The 20,559-nt window shown below is 44.0% G+C and overlaps 1 protein-coding gene across 3 annotated transcripts in view; it reads left to right on the top strand.

Annotated features, from left to right (window-relative positions):
- Positions 1–20,559, top strand: part of PABIR1 (PP2A Aalpha (PPP2R1A) and B55A (PPP2R2A) interacting phosphatase regulator 1) — a 289,879-nt gene that overhangs the window by 70,300 nt on the left and 199,020 nt on the right. The gene's annotated exons all lie outside the window — the stretch shown is intronic.

Here is a 20,559-nt window from a genome sequence, read left to right as displayed (position 1 = left end):
TCTAGCAGCTTATTCTTTATAAGCTTTGTTGGCTTAACGGGATGAGGGAACAGTTGCCAAATGCAGAGAGAATTTCTTTGGATGTAGTCATTGCTGTTCTCTGAATCTGACCACATGACTGGAGAAAGCGTGGGAATTCTTCCCTTTCACCTCATCAACCCTGTCTCCAGACACTCTTTGGTCTCCTTAGAACCATTTGTCTTTGTAAAGAACTTGGAGAAGGTGGAGATGATTTAATCCCCATTGTAATATGTAAAGAAGTGGATTCATATGTAATATGAAGCCAGAAGTACTAAACTCTTCTGAATGCCTTGATCAATTGTTTCCTTTCGCTGTGCTTGTTCCTCAAGGGAAAATGGAGTAAGAATAACCACCTTCATAAGACTCTTGGGAGACCCAAGCAAGATGCTTGTAATTATCGTTGCTATTTCCCACGGTTACAGTGTAGCTCCGCTCTTGTCTTCAGGATCCAGTCCTGTGTCTCACATCCTCGGAGTGAGGCCTCTCCTCACAAGCAGGGGCAGTTCTTCATCTTTGTGTCTATGGGGACACATGAAAGATGGCATTTATGTGTGCCACAACATAGTGTGCATTTTTATTGAAGTAGGATTGCTTTGCGATGTCGTGTTAGCTTTTTGCTCTACCGCAAAGTGAGTCGGCTCTCTGTCTACTTTATCCCCTCTCTCTTGAACTTCCCTCGCTCCGCGCCCCATGCTGCTCCTCTGGGCCATCACAGAGCACTGAGCTGAGCTCCTTGTGCTGAACAGGGTCTTCCCACGAGTTACCCGTTTTGCACCTGATAGGCGTTATATGTCAGGGCTACTATGTCAGTTCGTCCCACCCTCTCCTTCCCCCGCTGTGTCCACAAGTCTGTTCTGTATATCTGCATCTCTATTCCTGCCCTACAAATAGGTTCATCCGTACCATTTTCTAGATTCCATCTATAAGCTCAATAGATGATATTTGTTTTTCTGACTTGCTTCAGTCTTTATGACAGATTCTAAGTCCATCCGTGTTGCCCCAAATGACCCGATTTTGTTCCTTTTATGGCTGAGTCATATTCCATTGTATACATGAACCACATCTTCTTTATCCATAATTCAAAAAGACACATATACATCATAGTATGCATTTGTGTATTATTTAAGAAAAATCAGTGCTGCTTTAGAAGACAAGAAAAGCAAATAGGCAGTGTGGATACATAGGTTGGTGGCCCAGGAGACATGATAGGAATACAGAGCATGTAAGTACTGAACAGAGAGAGGAAAGAATGGAGGGACCAAGAGGTACTTAATGTTCATGGTGTTGTTAATATTCATAAGGCTTTGATTATGATGGCCGTTCTGGGCCCAGGAAACCCAGCTGGATACCATAGCTGCTCATCAGGCTAAGGGGCAAAATGCAGCTTTGGCCAAGAGTGCTTACTCCTGGGTTCCTTCAGAGGAGCCAGTGTGTACTGATGACTGTAGACCTTTCATCTGCCAGTCTCCCTTGTTCAAACATCCACTCTGGTCCACGTACTCATACTATGGGAAGGAGCAGGATCGATGGTTGCCAGGAGCTAGCGGTTGGCGATGGGAGGCTTGACTACAAGGAGGAATAGAAGAGTTTGGAAGAGGGGGGAGAACTGATCTATATCATGACTGTAGTGATGGTTTCATGAGTGTATACCCTGGCCAAAATCCACAAAACTGTATGCTAAAAAGTATGAATTTTACTGTATGTAAATTATACCTTAATGAAAAAATACAAAGAAGTACAATTTATCCCCCTCCCCAAATTATAGTTCATTTGTTCTAGAATAAAACCAAGAGACTGTTTTACAAAATTCCCCAGATGGGGAGTATCTGCTTCAGTCTAAGATGGAGTAAGAGGGAGTGGATTTTCCTTCCTACCTGAGACAACTAAATAAACAGGCAAAGTATAGAAAAGTCATTTCCAAGTCAGTGGACTGCAGGCAATACCAAGGATAGTAAGCCTTGCAATTTGGAGTTGATAAATGTATTTATTATCTTGATTTTGGTGGTTTCATGGATGTGTATGTATGTTAAAACATAAAATTGCTAACTCTATTTATAATATATTGAATATCAGTTATATCTCTATAAAAGTTGTGTTTTTATTTAAAAGTCCCCAGATGATTCTAAGTGTATAGACAGCTTTGAGCACCATCCACCCAAACATATGGCCTTACTTGGATCTAGTCTATATTTTTCAACCATGTTACATTAAATTCAAATTATTAGAATCATATGAGGTTAGATCCTATGATTCTAATAATTTGAATTTAGTGTAACTTGGTTGAAAAATATAAAGTACTAATGTTTATTAGAAGACATATTCTGCATAAACAGAACTCATGTTGGAAAATAAGTTTGCATTTGCAGGAATAATACTTATTGATAATGATTCCTTTGATAGCTCACTGTAAAGAAAGAGAAACCAGAACTTACATGGAGAATTTTTAATTGTTAGTACAAAATATGTTGATAAGGACTGCTAGGCAATTTGGAACATATGTTAAAAGTCTCAAAAATTTTCAGAACATTTAAACCAGAATTTAAACTAAGGACATAAGAAATGAATGCAAGGATACCACTGAAGCAATATTGGATTTTTTTTTTTTTTTTTAAAGAGCAGAGAAACTTTTCCCAGAAGTTCCCTAAAGACTTCCTTCCTGTCTGTTTGGCCAAAATATTGTCACATGTTTATTCCCAAGCCATTCACTGGCAAGATGAGTAGAATTTTTCAGAATGACCTAGACCAGTTAAGTTGCATTTCCTCAGGCCAGAGAAGGTCCCAGTCTTCCCTCAGGCACATGGCTGTCCTATATTTGAACAAAATCAGGGTTGACTTGCCAAGGAGAAAGCAGAGAAGTGGCTGTTCGGTAACATGGTAAATGGGATATGATTTCATTTTTAGAAAGAAAAGTGAACATAGATAGGCAGCCCCCCAAGCAATGGATGAAGTGTTATACATTTTTAAATATCATCTCCAGCTGATGGAATTGCAGTACATACTTATTTTTCTTATTTGTGCTTTTGTTTTCTTTTCTAAATTTTCTGTAAAGCATATGTAATATTTGACCCAAAAATTTTACCCAAGAAATGTCATTTTAAAATAAAACATGTTTAGCCAGGCTTCCCTGCTGGCTCAGCAGGTAAACAATCCGCCTGCAGTGCAGGAGACATAGGAGACTTGGGTTCGATCCCTAGGTGGGGAAGACCCTGGAGGAAGGCATGGCAACCCACTCCAGTATTCTTGCCTGGAGAATCTCATGGACTAGGAAGGATGATGGGCTACAGTCCAAACAGTCACAAAAAGTGAGACACAATTAAGTACACAAAGAGCTTTTGAAAAAGTCTATTGTAAGAGTAATTACGTAAGATCCAAGCTAGGGCCTTTGGTGGTGGTTGGAAGGGCCTTTGAGTCTACATGACTCACTGGAACCCGGCGGCCCCACAGGGATTTCAGTGCCTCTGCCTGAGGGGCCCCCCTGCTGCCTGAGGGCTCCCCCGCTGCCTGAGGGGCCCCCTGCCACCTGAGGGCTCCCCCGCCACCTGAGGGCCCCCCCCTGCTGCCTGAGGGGCCCCCCTGCTGCCTGAGGGGCCCCCCTGCTGCCTGAGGGGCCCACCTGCTGCCTGAGGGGCCCCCCTGCTGCCTGAGGGGCCCACCTGCTGCCTGAGGGGCCTCCCCCGCTGCCTGAGGGGCTCCCCCGCTGCCTGAGGGGCTCCCCCGCTGCCTGAGGGGCCCACCTGCTGCCTGAGGGGCCTCCCCCGCTGCCTGAGGGGCCCACCTGCTTCCTGAGGGGCCTCCCCCGCTGCCTGAGGGGCCCCCCGCTGCCTGAGGGGCTCCCCCGCTGCCTGAGGGGCTCCCCCGCTGCCTGAGGGGCCCACCTGCTGCCTGAGGGGCCTCCCCCGCTGCCTGAGGGGCCCACCTGCTGCCTGAGGGGCCTCCCCCGCTGCCTGAGGGGCCCCCCGCTGCCTGAGGGGCCCACTTGCTTCCTGAGGGGCCCACCTGCTGCCTGAGGGGCTCCCCCACTGCCTGAGGGGCCCACCTGCTTCCTGAGGGGCCTCCCCTGCTGCCTGAGGGGCTCCCCCGCTGCCTGAGGGGCCCACCTGCTGCCTGAGGGGCCCACCTGCTGCCTGAGGGGCTCCCCCGCTGCCTGAGGGGCTCCCCCGCTGCCTGAGGGGCTCCCCCGCTGCCTGAGGGGCCCACCTGCTGCCTGAGGGGCCCCCCTGCTGCCTGAGGGCTCCCCCGCTGCCTGAGGGGCCCCCCACCACCTGAGGGCTCCCCCGCCACCTGAGGGCCCACCCCTGCTGCCTGAGGGGCCCCCCTGCTGCCTGAGGGGCTCCCCCGCTGCCTGAGGGGCTCCCCCGCTGCCTGAGGGGCCCACCTGCTGCCTGAGGGGCCCCCCTGCTGCCTGAGGGCTCCCCCGCTGCCTGAGGGGCCCCCCGCCACCTGAGGGCTCCCCCGCCACCTGAGGGCCCCCCCCCCTGCTGCCTGAGGGGCCCACCTGCTGCCTGAGGGGCCCACCTGCTGCCTGAGGGGCTCCCCCGCTGCCTGAGGGGCTCCCCCGCTGCCTGAGGGGCTCCCCCGCTGCCTGAGGGGCCCCCCCGCTGCCTGAGGGGCCCCCCTGCTGCCTGAGGGGCCCCCCTGCTGCCTGAGGGGCCCACCTGCTGCCTGAGGGGCCCACCTGCTTCCTGAGGGGCTCCCCCGCTGCCTGAGGGGCTCCCCCGCTGCCTGAGGGGCCCACCTGCTGCCTGAGGGCTCCCCCGCTGCCTGAGGGGCTCCCCCGCTGCCTGAGGGGCTCCCCCGCTGCCTGAGGGGCCCCCCGCCGCCTGAGGGCTCCCCCGCCGCCTGAGGGGCTCCCCCGCTGCCTGAGGGGCTCCCCCGCTGCCTGAGGGGCTCCCCCGCTGCCTGAGGGCCTCCCCCGCTGCCTGAGGGGCTCCCCCGCTGCCTGAGGGGCCTCCCCCGCTGCCTGAGGGGCTCCCCCGCTGCCTGAGGGGCCTCCCCCGCTGCCTGAGGGGCTCCCCCGCTGCCTGAGGGCCTCCCCCGCTGCCTGAGGGGCTCCCCCGCTGCCTGAGGGCCCCCCCTGCTGCCTGAGGGGCCCCCCTGCTGCCTGAGGGGCCTCCCCCGCTGCCTGAGGGGCTCCCCCGCTGCCTGAGGGGCTCCCCCGCTGCCTGAGGGGCCCACCTGCTGCCTGAGGGGCTCCCCCGCTGCCTGAGGGGCTCCCCCCGCTGCCTGAGGGGCTCCCCCGCTGCCTGAGGGGCTCCCCCGCTGCCTGAGGGGCTCCCCCGCTGCCTGAGGGGCTCCCCCGCTGCCTGAGGGGCTCCCCCGCTGCCTGAGGGGCCTCCCCCGCTGCCTGAGGGGCTCCCCCGCTGCCTGAGGGGCCCCCCTGCTGCCTGAGGGGCCTCCCCCGCTGCCTGAGGGGCTCCCCTGCTGCCTGAGGGGCTCCCCCGCTGCCTGAGGGGCCCACCTGCTGCCTGAGGGGCTCCCCCGCTGCCTGAGGGGCTCCCCCGCTGCCTGAGGGGCCTCCCCCGCTGCCTGAGGGGCTCCCCCGCTGCCTGAGGGGCTCCCCCGCTGCCTGAGGGGCTCCCCCGCTGCCTGAGGGGCCTCCCCCGCTGCCTGAGGGGCTCCCCCGCTGCCTGAGGGGCCTCCCCCGCTGCCTGAGGGGCTCCCCCGCTGCCTGCAAGACTGTGTCTGGTGGTTGTTTTCCCAAACAGAGGGATGGACAGCAGATTCTAAGCCAGTCCTTAGAGCCTGAGGGCAAAGAAGGTGTGTAGACCAGACTAGGAAACAGGGTTAAGCAGAAACCCTTGCCCCTCCCCACCCACCACAAGCCAGAAGACAAGGGTGGAGGAATGGAAATGAAAGGCATGAAAAAGAAGGGCAGTGAGGCCACCCTGTGCCCCCAGACTACGTGTCCAAGAGCTTGACCCATAAGCTCACTGATGCTGTGGCCAAGTCAGAGTGGAATTCTAGCGTGTCCTAAGAGTCACCCTTGACCATTTCTCAGTCTGTACTTGGGATTCAAAGGGATGAAGGAAACCAAGAATGGCCTGAGCTGACCAAAACTGAGGGAAGACAGTCAATAGCCAAGACGTTTCAAGGCTGTCTATATTTAGTCACCAAACCGCTGAGCACATGTCAAACCCAGCCAAATGTGGTCCCTGCATCCAACTCAGTCTCTCTCTCCAGCCTGGTCTTGGGAGATCAGGGCAGGCAGTACCATCAGGGAGATGGAGAGGCAGCCCAAGGGGAAAAGACACTGACTTCAGAGTAACACAACTTCCCTGGTAGCTCAGTTCGTAAAGAATCTGCCTGCAATGCAGGAGACTCCAGTTTGATTCCTGGGTCAGGAAGATCCCCTGGAGGAGGGATAAGCTACCCACTCCAGTATTCATGGAATTCCCTGGTGGCTCAGATGGTAAAAAATCCACTTGCAATGTGGAAGACCTGGGTTCAATCCCTGGGGTGGGAAGATCCCCTGGAGGAGGAAATGGCAGCCTTCTCCAGTATTCTTGCCTGGAGAATCCCCATGGACAGAGGAGCCTGGCAGGCTATAATTGATGGGGTCACAAAGAGTCGGACACGACTGAGTGACTAAGTACAGCAGTTCCTATCTGACTCCACCAACCCTTGGCTATGAAAATTTGGGCAAACTGCTTCCCCTTCCTGTGCCTCAGTTTCATCACCTGTAAATGGGGACACAGCTAAGGCACTCAGTGAGCTGGCATATGCAGGGTGTGACAGACCTCATGTCCATAAAACCAAGTGGAGAAGCTGGGGGAGAAGCAGCTGAGTGTGAACGTACCTCTGATGTTTGCCCAAGAGATCCCTCTCTCCCTCACCTTGGACTTGGAGCTTGGAAATTAATCGAGGACCCCACGGCCGGGAGTCTGGAGCTGTCAGATTCACTTCTCTGAATCCAAGTTTTAGTGGAGGCTTATAACAGGGGATTACTGTTGCCCCTCCCCCTCAAAAAAATTTTTTTTTAAAATTATACCCAGCTCACTTCACCTGCTCACAGCCAGACCACCTGGTGCTGGTGAAGTGAGCTCTGACTCTGGAAAAGAACAAATTGTGCCCGAGAGACAAAGGGAGAAAGTAAGTTCATATCACCAGAACCTTACCTCTCTGTGAAGGATGTTGTGGGCGGCTGGAAGGAAAGGAGCAGAGAGGGAGTAAAGAAAAAGGAGTGGGAGGCAGACACTGGGGTGAATCCTCTGTCTGGGAGTAGCTGACTTCAATTTATCTTTCCTTTGGAAATGTTGAGCTTTCTGCTGCTCCTTGTTCAGGAGCTTAGCACAGCAAGGGAACCAGTCCATGGGAGCCTGAGGGGAGGTGGAGAAGAAATTCTCTCCAGTGAAAATTTCTGAACCATCTGCTTCATTAGTTCCACCCAAGACATCTTACGCCTGCAAGAAGCACTCAGGGATCTCTCCAAGCGGGGGAAGATTATTTTTAGTGGCTTATCTGGACACTAAATTCTGGTTCAATAACTGTTGAAACTGTCCTGAGGGGAAAAATGTGGCATGTGAAAATGAGAACTCTCAAGGTCATATTTATTTATCTATATTGCATAGACTGAAAATGGATCTTTTACAAAGCTTGTTAGGCTATTAAACATGATCCATGACAAAACAGGGCCAGTATGTCAGAGTCTCAGAGTCTTTGTACTTCTTTCTTTTTTTTTTAACCTAAAATGTTTTGTTGTGTTTTAGTATTTTATCTATGAAAAAGAACTGTGCTTGTGAAAATAAGGAGTGACTTTTTTTTTAGAGGTTTTGCAAGGTATTCTACAAATTCATGTTTTGATGACAGCATATTTGAGATTTTAAGGATTGTAGATAACAAGTTCAAACCTCCCGCCTACAAATGGGGAAACTGAGAGGGGACCCCCAGGGGGCTTAATCCAAGTCACAAAACTTGCTGGTGTGGTTGATCCAGGACTGGAACTCAGGGCTTCATGTTGATATTAATATTCATGAGTTTTTAAATAGTAATGTAATCTTTAAAATATGGACACATACTGCTCTGAAATAGTCAAACAGCACTACCCAATTGTAACTGGAAACAGAAACCATAAAATCAATATAGAGATGTTATTGGTTCAAAGGATTTACTCATGTCCAGTTGAAAGAAAAAACCCAGAAGTGCTGATGTTAAGGTTGCTGTTAAAGTGCTGATGTCAAAGGTCAAGGTTGATATTTCCAGGAACCAGAACAGAGACACACCCCAGAGACCAAAACCATCTGGTCAGGTAGCCTTGCTTGCAGCTGTTGCCCACAGTAGTCTCCATCCTTGAATACAGCTCCTCAGAAGAAACCACTTCCAAATCTCTCATGTACTTCATCCAGCACATGCCTCCATGTTTTTAAATAATCTGCTAATACTGATTTCTTGGTTTACCAAATTCAGGCATCATCTACCGATTTCCCAATTTGCAGGATGCAGATTTAACACTTCCCTGATTTTTCCTCCCCTGTTCCACCATGTCTGGCAGTTACTTTAAACTTTCTGATTAGATCAGTCATCAACAGAAAAAATTATTGCAACCATGTCAATATAATCTTGCCTGCCAAGTCAAGTAATAATTATGATTTCCTTTTTTCAACATTTTCCCAATCTTAGAGTTAACAATTGCCTTATATTTTTATTTTTTTGAATTAAAGACATTTTTTGACCATACCACAAGGCATGCTGGATCTTAATTGCCCAGCCAGGGATCAAACAAACCCTCAGCCCCCTGCAGTGGGAAGCACAGAGTCTTAACCACTGGACCACTAGGGAATTCCCTTGCCTTATATTTTTGTGTGTCCTCAGTTATCCAGGTACTGTCATTAATTCTCAAACTTGCTGCCCTCTGGCACTGTTTTCCAAACACAGTAAGTCTCCTACCAGTTTAATATTGTTCCTGGGCAGGGCTCCCCCACAGCCCTGCCCTCCTGCTCCAAGGCCCTGTCAACAGATTCCCTTGATCTCAGGTTGGATTGCTCTGTTTCCTAACCCTGTGTATTCTTCTTGGATTGAATAACTCACTCATTTGGATGGAGTACCTTCTGTGGAAGGGCCCATAGGCTGCAAAATATATCATGCACATGACCTGTATTCTACCCTTATCCATACTTGATAGTTTGTCTGGGTAAAGACTTTCCTAATTTTGAAGGCATTGCTCCTTGGAAGTCTGATGCCACTTGGACTTCAATTTTTTTTATGTGAGCAATTCCTAGGATATTATTTTTGTGCCTTTGCACAGAAACCATATGTTGAGAATCTACCATACATGAGACTTTGTATTAGGTGCTTTCCATGTACTTATCTTATTTAGTCCTTACCAAAACCAAAAATAAAGCCCTGAAGTAGAAACTTCTCTTTTTATATAAGGGAACTAAGATTCAGAAAAGGCAAAAGGCAAAGCACTTGCTCAGTTGTGTCCGACTCTTTGTGACCCCATGGACTGTAGCCTACCAGGCTCCTCCATCCATGGGATTCTCCAGGCAAGAGTACTGGAGTGGGTTGCCATTTCCTTCTCCAGGAGATCTTCCCAACCCAGGGATCGAACCCGGGTCTCCTGCATTACAGGCAGATGCTTTACCATCTGTGCCACCAGGGATATGAGAGATGTCACTGTAGGTTTTGCTTATGCTGTAGTGACCAGCACGAATCTCACCAAAGTTTCCCATGGATATCACATGAGTGTCAGTGGGCTCTGCTTATCTTAGTCACTCAGAGACCCTGGTTCTGGAGGTTCTAATTCAACATGTGTTTCCATGGTTAGTGCAGCAGAAGGAACGTGGCGAATCTCATCATGATTCTGTTTCTGCCTGGAAGTAACATGTTCCATCCATGAAAGCCTGCCACATGCTACCCCTCACTTTTAAAGGCAGCGGTACTATTTTCATGGTGAAATGCCTTCTGGGTATTTTTCTAGAAATGTATATGTTTTTCCAAATCCCAAGTCCCAGTAAAACTCAGTGAAGAAATGGGGAGAATGTGAAAAATTATGATTCTTCTAAAAGCGTTAAACCATGAAGAATCAACTGGTTCAAGGGATTCACTCATGTCAAGTTGAAAGCAAGACCAAGAAATGCTCTTGTGCAGAATCAAAGGTTAGGGTTGATTTTTCCAGGAACAGGAAGAGGAACACCCCAGAAGCCAAGGTCATCTGATCAGGCAGCCTTGCTGGCACCTGTTGGTATGTTTTAAGTGTGTGTTCATGGCCCTTGCTGCTGGGTGAGCCATTCTTTCAAACAAATATCAATGAATTTTGTGCTTCATGTACTTCATAAGAATCCTTTGAGTGGTGTTCTAAGAAGTACGCTTTGTAAACATTCAGCGCATGTTCCTCTTTAGTGCTATTAACTTTGCTAGATCTGAGTGTGATGTTGTTTGGACATAGCCCCTGGTGGCTCAGCAGTAAAGAACCTGCCTTCCAGAGCAGGAGACACAGGTTAAATCCCTGGGTGGGGAAGATCCCCTTAAGGAGAAAATGTCATCTCCGCTCCAGTATTCTTACCTGGGAAATCCCATGGACAGAGGAGCCTGGCTGGCCCCAGTCCATGGTGTCTCAAAAGAGTCAGACAACGACTTAGTGACTAAACAACAACAGTAACATTCACTGGTGTTTTCCAGTGGTTGAATATTCCCTCTAGGCTACAATTCTTTATAAATACTTTAGCCGAAAGAAATGCAAAGAGCAGATGATGCAACAATTGTTGTGGAACGCTCCAATAGGAAATCAGAAAATGAACAGAAATCTGAATTAGCAAAAGCAATATCAATTTCAACAGCAAAAGCAAAACCAGGGCAAGCAGAAGAGACAAATAATTTTAAATTTTCATCAGTGGAAAAGAAAATGAACTTATGTAATATGTACTCTAGCATTTGACTTGAATTGCTTTTGGATGCTCTCCTAACAACTGGGCAACTGTCAAGGCATAAAGGAAAATTGGTTAGACAATGTTTGGTGTGTTCTAAATTTTCATTTTAATAATAATACCTTATAGAAATATGTACTGGCTTATATTCCATTTTTATAATAATTTTCTTGGATACTTATCTTGTGCTACTCTCTCTTTCTTTTAGTATTTTTATTATCAAATGTCTATATAAAGAAGAGATTATTGGTGCCTGTTATTGAAATACATCATCTTGTCACAAGAGATTGATCCATAACAATAATAAACCATGCTTTTATTATTATTATTTTTTTACAGAAAACCTCTTGCAGTATAATCCTATCTTGGGAAAATGATTTGATGTTAATTATTATGGCTGCCTATTATTATTTAGATACATATAAATTGAATGTCATGAAAAATATGGAGTAATTCATGATTTCAGAATTCCTGAGAATGCCTGAAAGTCCTGGTCTCTTACTCCCAAATCTCAAAGACTAATGTCTTCTGGGAATTTGGAAACACCTAAGCAGTGTGGGATAGAACTACCAAGTGCCTGAAATGAACATACACAGAAATATTTGGCTAATACTTAGTACTTAAGAACCACTCAAATGAAAGAGCCAGAATTGCAGTCTTGTTTATTCCAGAACTCATCTTCCGTCCTCTACCTGAAACTTCATCTTTTGTCACTAACTGTGTGTTAGTATTCATCCATCCATCCATCCATCCAACAGGCATTTACTGAGCCCCATGTGTGGGAACCATACTGGTCTGGCACAAGAAGTTCAATAATATTTGCTGACTGGCTGACTACCAGGCACAAAACGTACTTAGGCATGAAACAGTGGCCCTGCGGGAATGAGATACAAGGCAGTCTACTTTTGATTGGGAGTAGAAGGGAAGGTCCAGGGAACAGTGGGGGCAGTTTGGATCTAGAGTACAGTAGATGTCTGCTGCAGTCATACCTGGTCTTGTAAGTGTACTCATGAAGAAAGGAAAGAGGGAAGGTCCTGAAATGGAGACCATGGGATTTTTAAATTTATGTTTTTATTGAAGAATAATTGCTTTACAGAATTTTGTTGTTTTCTGTCAGGCCTCAACATGAATCAACCATAGGTATACACATATTCCCTCCCCTTTTGAATCTCCCTTCCATCTCCCATCCCATCCTATCCCTCTAGATTGATACAGAGCCCCTGTTTGAGTTTCCTGAGCCATACAGCAAATTCTCGTTGACTGTCTATTTTGCATATGGTAATATAAGTTTCCATGTTGCTCTTTCCATACATCTCACCCTCTTCTCCCCTCTTCCCATGTCCATAAGTCTATTCTCTATGTCTGTTTCTCCATTGCTGCCCGATAAATAAATTATTCAGTACTGTTTTTCTAGTTCCGTATATATGTGTTAGGATACAGTATTTATCTTTCTCTTTCTGACTCACTTCACTCTGTATAATAGGTTCTAGGTTCATCCACCTCATCAGAACTTACTCAAATATGTTCCTTTTTATGGCTGAGTAATATTCCATTGTGTATATGCACCACAACTTCTTTATCCATTCATCTGTCGATGGACATCTAGGTTGCTTCAATGTTCTAGCTATTGCAAATAGTGCTGCAATGAACAATGGGATACATGTGTCTTCTTCAATTTTGGTTTGCTCAGGGTATATGCCTACCTTTTTAAGGAATCTCCATACTGTCTTCCATAGTGGCTGTATCAATTTACATTCCCACCAACAGTGCAGGAGCATTCCCTTTTCTCCACACCCTCTCCAGCATTTATTTTTTGTAGACTTTTTCATGATGGCCATTCTGACTTGTGTGAGGTGATATCTCATTGTATTTTTGATTTGTATTTCTCCAATAATGAGTGATGTTGAGCAACTTTTCATGTCTTTGTTAGCCATCTGTATATCTTGTTTGGAGAAATGTCTGTTTAGGTCTTTTTCCCACTTTTTGATTGGGTTGTTTGTTTTTCTGGTGTTGAGTTGTATGAGCTGCTTTTGGAAATTAATCATTTGTCAGTTATTTCATTTGCTATTATTTTCTTCCATTCTGAGGGTTGTCTTTTCACCTTGCTTATAGTTTCTTTTGCTGTGCAAGAGCTTTTAACTTTAATCAGGTCCCACTTGTTTACTTTTGTTTTTATTTCCACTACTCTAGGAGGTGGGTCATAGAGGATCTTGCTTTGATTTATGTCATCGAGTGTTCTGCCTATGTTTTCCTCTAAGAGTTTTATAGTTTCTGGTCTTACATTTAGGTCTTGAATCCATTTTGAGTTTATCTTTGTGTATGATGTTAGGAAGTGTTCTAATTTCATTCTTTTATATGTAGCTGTCCAGTTTTCCCAAAACTATTTATTGAAGAGGCTGTCTTTGCCCCATTGTATATTCTGGCCTCCTTTGTCAGAAATAAGTACCTATAGGTGCATGGGTTTATTTCTGGGCTTTCTATCTTGTTCCATTGGTCTATATTTATGTTTTTGTGCCAGTATGATACTGTCTTGATGACTGTAGCTTTGTAGTATAATCTGAAGTCAGGAAGGTTGATTCCTCCAACTCCATTCTATTTTCTCAAGACTGCTTTGGCTATTTGAGGTCTTTTGTGTTTCCATATGAAATGTGAAATTTTTTATTCTAGTTCTGTGAAAAATGCCATTGGATAGGGATCGCATTGAATCTGTAGATTGTGTTTGGTAGTATAGTCATTTTCACAGAATCGATTCTTCCTACCCAGGAACATGGAATATCTCTCCATCTGTTTATGTCATCTTTGATTTCTTTCATTAGTGTCTTATAATTTTCTGTATACAGTTTTTTTTTTGTCTCTTTAGGTAAGTTTATTCCTAGATATTTAATTCTTTTTGTTGCAATGGTGAATGGGATTGATTCCTTAATTTCTATTTCTTATTTTTTATTGTTAGTATATAGAAATGCAAGTGATTTCTGTGTATTGATTTTGTATCCTGCAACTTTGCTAAATTCACTGATTAGCTCTAGTAATTTTCTGATAATATCTTTAGGGTTTTCTATGTACAGTATCAAGTTATCTGCAAACAGTGAGAGCTTTACTCTTCTTTTCCAATCTAGATTCCTTTTATTTCTTTTTCTTCTCTGATTGCTGTAGCTAGGACTTCCAGAACTATGTTGAATAATAGTGGTGAAAGTGGACACCCTTATCTTGTTCTTGATCTTAGGGGGAATGCTTTCAGTTTTTCACTGAAAGAATAATGTTTGCTGTAGGCTTATCACATACAGCCTTTACTATGTTGAGGTAGGTTCCTTCTATGCCCATTTTTTGAAGAATTTTAATCATAAATGGCTGCTGAATTTTGTCAAAGGCCTTTTCTGCATCTGTTGAGATGATCATATGGTTTTTATCTTTTAATTTGTTGATATGGTGTATCACATTGATTGATTTGTATATATTGAAGAATCCTTGCATTCCTGGAATCAAACCAACTTGATCATGGTGTATGAGCTTTTTGATGTGTTGCTGAATTCTGTTTGCTAAAATTTTGTTGAGGATTTTTGCATCTATGTTTATCAATGATACTGGCCTGTAGTTTTCTTTTTTTGTGTTCTTTGTCTGGTTTTGGTATCAGGGTGATGGTGGCCTTGTAGAATGAGTTTGGAAATGTTCCTTCCTCTGCAATTTTTGAAAGAGTTTTAGAAGGATAAGCATTAGCTCTTTTCTAAATGTTTGATAGAATTCTCCTGTGAAGCCATCTGGTCCTGAGCTTTTGTTTTGGGGGAGATTTTTTAATCACAGCTTCAATTTCAGTGCTTATAATTGGGTTGTTCATAATTTCTATTTCTTCCTGAAGACTGAACGTTTCTAAGAATGGGTCCATTTCTTCACGGTTTTCCATTTTATTGCCATATCATTGTTCATGATAGTCTCATAATACTTTGTATTTCTGCATTGTCTGTTGCAAACATTTTCATCTAATTCTTAATAAGTATGGCTAAAGGCTTGTCAATTTTGTTTATCTTCTCAAAGAACCAGCTTTTAGTTTTATTAATATTTACTATTTTTTCTTTCATTTCTTTTTCATTTATCTCTGCCTGGATCATTATGATTTCTTTCCTTCTACTAATTTTGGGGTTTTTTTTGTTCTTCTTTTTCCAGTTGTTTTAGGTGTAAAGTTAGGTTGTCTATTGACATTTATCTTGTTTCTTGACATAGGATTCTATTGCTATAAACTTCCCTCTTAGAACTGCTTTTGCTGCATCCCATAGGCTTTGAGTTGTGTTTTCATTGTCATTTATTTCTAGAAAATTTTTTGATTTCCCTTTTGATTTCTTCAGTAACCTGTTGGTTATTTAGAAATGTGTTATTTAATCTCCATGTGTTTGTGTTTCTTAGTTTTTTCCCTGTAATTGATATTTAGTCTCATAGTGTTGTGGTTGGAGAACATGCTTGATATAATTTCAATTGTCTTAAATTTACTGAGGTTTGATTTGTGACCCAAGATGTGGTCTATCCTAGGGAATGTTCTATGTGTACCTGAGAAAAGGTTTATTCTTTTGCATTTGGATGGAATGTCCTGAAGATATCAGTGAGATCCATCTCATCAAATTTATCATTTAAGACTATGTTTGCTCATTAATTTTCTGTTTTGATGATCTGTCCACTGGTGTGATTGGGTGGTAAGGTCTCCTACTATTATTGTGTTACTGTCAATTTCTCCTTTTATGTCTGTTAGTGTTTGTCTTATGTATTGAGGTGCTCCTATGTTGGGTGCGTAGATATTGACAATTGTTATGTCTTCCTCTTGAATTGATTTCTTGATCATTATGTAGTGTCCTTCCTTATTTCTCGTAATATACTTTATTTTGAGGTCTATTTTTTCTGATATGAAGATTGCTACTCCAGCTCTCTTTTGCTTCCCATTTGCATGGAATATATTTTTCCATCCTCTCACTTTCAGTCTATATGTGTCTTTAGGTCTGAAGTGGGTTTCTTGTAGACAGTATATATATGGGTCTTGTTTCTGTATCCATTCAGCCAGTCTGTGTCTTTTAGTTGGAGCATTTAATCCATTTACATTTAAAATAATTATTGATATATATATTCCTATTGCCATTTTTTATAATTGTTTGGGGTTGATTTTGTAGATCTTTTTTCTTCTCTTGTATTTCTCAACTATGTAAATCTCTTAAACATTTGTCATAAAGCTGGTTTGGTGGTCCTGAATGCTCTTAACTTTTACTTTAAATTAAATAAAAAGAAAAGCTTTTTATTTCTACATCAATTTTGAATGAGATTCTTACTGGGTACAGTAATCTTGGTTGTAGATTTTTCCCTTTCAGTACTTTAAATATATCCTGCCATTCCCTTCTGGCCTGCAGAGTTTCTGCTGAAAGATTGGCTGTTAAGCATATGGTGTTTCCCTTGCATGTTACTTGTTGCTTCTCCCTTGCTGCTTTTAATCTTCTTTCTTTGTGTTTAGTCTTTGTCAGTTTGATTATTATGTGTCTTGGTGTGTTTCTCCTTGGGTTTATCCTGTATGGGACTCTTTGTGCCTCTTGGACTTGATTGACTATTTCCATTCCCATGTTGGGGAAATTTTCAACTATAATCTCTTTAAAATTTTCTCACACACTTTTTTTTTTCTCTTCTTCTGGGACCCCTATAATTCAAATGTTGTTGTGTTTGATATGGTCCCAGAGATCTCTGAGACTATCTTCAGTTCTTTTCATGCTTTTTACTTTATTCTGTTCTTCAGAAGTTATTTCCACCATTTTATCTTCCAGCTCACTGATTCATTCTGCTTCAGATATTCTGCTATTGATTCCTTCTAGAGAATTCTTAATTTTAGTAATTGTGTTGTTTGTCTCTGTATGTTTATTCTTTGATTCTTCTAGGTCTTTTGTTAATTGATTCTTGCATTTTCTCCATTTTGTTGTCAAGGTTTCTGATCATCTTTACTATGATTATTCTGAATTCTTTTTCAGGTACTTTTCCTATTTCCTCTTCATTTATTTCGACTTCAGTGTTTCTAGTTTGTTCCTTCATTTGTGTAGTATTTCTCTGCCTTTTATATTATTATTTTTTTTAACTTATTGTTTGAGGTCTCCTTTTCCCAGGCTTCAAGGTTGAATTCTTTCTTTTGGTTTCTGCCCTCCTAAGTTTGGTCCAGTGGTTTGTGTAAGCTTTGTATGGGGTGAGATTTGTGCTGAGTTTTGAGGTTTTGTTTGTTTGTTTGTTATTCTTCTGATGGGCAAGGCTGAGTGAGGTGATAATCCTGTCTGCTGATGACTGGGTGATGCTGGGTCTTGTATTCAAGTGGTTTCCTTTGTGTGAATTCTATCTGATACTCCCTAGGGTTAGTTCTCTGGTAGTCTAGGGCCTTGGAGTCAGTGCTCCCACTCCAAAGGCTCAGGGCTTGATCTCTGGTCAGGAACAAAGATTCCATCATAGTTTGTTATGGCATTAAGTGAGATTAAAACAAATATCCAAAAATGAGAAACCAAAGATAAACCCCAGACAAATGGTAAATAATAATTAAAATAATGTAATGTATACATATACATATACACCCATGAGCAAGATCAAAACAGTCCAACAAAAATAAAGTACAGTAGTAGATTGACCCAGTGAACAAAGAAAATAAAAAATTATATTTACCAGTTAAGGACAAAACTTACTAAAGCACAACCTGGGAAACAAAAAACTAAAGCAAGGTGCCAAATGGGGAATAAAACAATGAAAACAAAACTAACAAGTACATTGAGAGGAAAGGAAAAAAAGAACAGATACGCAAAGTTAAATAGAGGTAGATGAAGAAGATTTATATACATTAAAGATTAACTGCAAGGGGAAAAGAACAGTAGGAAAGGCAAACAAAGAAATAAATGTTGAAAAAATATGATAGGTTAAAAAAATAAAATTATAAGAAAGAGAAAAGAAAAAAAATGGAAGAAGAGAGAAAAACAAGGTAAATGCCACAGAACTGCAAAAGCCCAACATAGAGGCAGAGGTTTATAGCAACAGCAAAAAGTGCGACTGAATATACACATATACATATACTCCTATAAGCAAAATCAAAATCGTCCAACAAAAGTAAAGTGCAATAGATTGACCCAGCAAACAAAGGAAACCAAATATTATGTCTATCAGAACAAAACTAACTAAAGCACAAACTGGAAAACAAAACTAAAGCAAGGTGCCAATTAGGGAATAAAGCAATGAAAATAAAACTAACAAATATGTGGAGAGGAAAGGAGAGAAAGAAAAGAAATAAAGAATAGATATGCAGAGTTAGAGGTAGATAAAGAAGATTTGTATACATTAAAGATTAACTGCAAGGGGAAAAGAACAGTAGGAAAGGCAAACAAAGGAATAAATGTAGAAAAAATAATAGGTTTAAAAAATTAAAAGTTAAAATTAAAAAAAGAGAGGAAAAAAAGGGAAAACTCCACAGAACTGCAAGAGCCCAATGTAAAGTCAGAGGTTTATAACAATAAAAAATGTGACTGAGAAAAAAGTAAAAGCTCAAAAGCTTAATTCGATTTCACAGTGCCAGTAGAATCGACAACTACAACAGAGGAGGATGAAAAAGGAAAAAGAAAAAGAAAAAAAAGTCCAAAAAAACCTACAGAACAAGTCAAAATGGAAGAAGAATAAATGTCTTTCTTGTTTCACTGCTGTCAGAGTCCTTTCCAGCGCTGGGAGTCACAGTCCACCTCACCTCCCTAGGATGCCCTCCAACACTGTGCTGATCTCGGGACCTGCTGTGGGGCAGCTCAGATTCTAATCTGGTCCTACTTCTCTGTGTTCTTGCCTCCAATGTCCACAGTTATCAGAATTAGTGTGTTTTCTTTTGTGGGAGTTCTCAATGAACTTTTATATATTCCATAGACACAGAGTCTGCCTAGTTGGTTGTGTGGATTTAATCTGCAGTTTGTACAGCTGGTGGGAAAGTTTTGGGTCTTCTTCCTTAGCCACACTGCCTCTGGGTTTTAATTATGGTTTTATTTCCACCTCTGGCATGTGGGTCATCCATTGGGGTTTCCTCCTGAGGCTGCCCTGGAGGACTTGGGTTTGCCCCTGTGAGGGCCAGGTGTGGAGGTGGTGCAGCTGCTTGGGTCGCAGGGGTTCTGGCAGCACCTGGTATTCAGGGGAGTTGGTGGCTAGGGCAGCAGGAAATTTAGAGCTCTAGAAGGATGTGGCAACCAGTATTGGCCAATACGCTCCAGTATTCTTGCCTAGAGAACCCCCCTCCCTGAGAATCCTGGCAGGCCACAGTCTATAGGGTCACAAAGAGTCAGACACGACCAAAGTGACCCTGCGTGCATAGATGCAAGACTCTTTTTTGCCTGTGTCAGCTCTGCCACAGTGAGAGTTGAGCGTGAAGGTGGCGCAGCTTCTTGGCTTGCAGGGACCCTGGCAGTGCCAAGTATGCTGCAACAGGGACTGCCTCCACCGCAGGAGTTATGGCCTTATCAGAGTCTTTTTTCAAGCCTCTTGTAGCTGTCAATCAGAATGCCTCTTTGGCCAGTCTTTCTCCGTAGCTCCGCCCATTCAGGCACTTAGATGGCTCCCTTGCCTGGGGTCCTTCTCTGTTGTTCCCTGGCACTTCAGGCATATAGAGAGGCTCTCCTGGCTGGGGTCCTACTCTGTATACTGGCGCATCAGGCACTTAAAGGGGCACCCTGGGTGGGGTCCTGCTTTGTAGTTCAATGTGTCAGGCGTTTGATGGGCAGGCCTCTCTATTGTTCAGCTGCAGATGCTGGCATGTGGGGAAAGAGAGGCTATAGTGATGGCTCCACCCTCTACATGTGACTCAGCAGTACTGCTTTGCTTCCATTGCTGCCCAGCTTTCCTCCACAGGAATTTCCCACCTCAATCTCTTCCCTTAACTCCCCTCGATCGGTCTCTCTCCAGTCATCAGCAGCCCTTGCCCTGGGATTGCTCCACAATCCCTAAACTCCAGCTCCCAGCCACTGCACCTTCCAGGGAACCTGCATTCCATGTCCAGGGTATGCATGGCTGGGGCAAGGACTATCTGTTTCTCATTCCATTTAGACTGCCACAGATCAACTGTTTCACTCTCAGCCTTAAATGTTTCTCCTCTGACTTAGACAATTGCCCTGAGGTGGGGATTGGACCCCTGCTTCAGGGGCCCCATCCACCAAGGGCAAGTCCAGTTCTGCTAACACTCTTGTTTTCCCCATAATTCCTTCGTCCTACCGAGTTTTGCGTGGTTCTATATATTCTTATCCGCTGGTCGGGTACTCCTGTTGGCTCTCAGCTGGTGTTCTGCACACACTTCTGAATCTGAAGGTGTATTCCTGATGTATCCATGGAGAGATGTGCTCCACATCCACCTACTCCTCCACCATCTAGTTCTCTCTAAGACCGTGGGATTTTAAGAGAAAGAGGAGAGGCCACCAAGACGCAGAGCTCATTGAGTAGGAACACAGACTTTGATATCTAACAGACTTCCATTTAAATTCCAATTCTGTGATCTTAGACATTACTGAAGTGCTCTGGGGCTCAGTTTTCTTGTTTGCAAAATAGGAATAATACTTATATTTAAAGCTTATTCTGTGAATTGCATACATTTATATTTAGTTAGAATGAATATCAAACTCTTAGCATGATATCTGAAACAGTAAATACTCAATAAGAAGTAGCTGTT

This window comes from Ovis canadensis, chromosome 2 (assembly GCF_042477335.2).
Source record: "Ovis canadensis isolate MfBH-ARS-UI-01 breed Bighorn chromosome 2, ARS-UI_OviCan_v2, whole genome shotgun sequence".
In the NCBI taxonomy this organism is placed as follows: Eukaryota; Metazoa; Chordata; class Mammalia; order Artiodactyla; family Bovidae; genus Ovis; species Ovis canadensis.
This window is presented reverse-complemented; position numbering and strand designations above follow the sequence as displayed.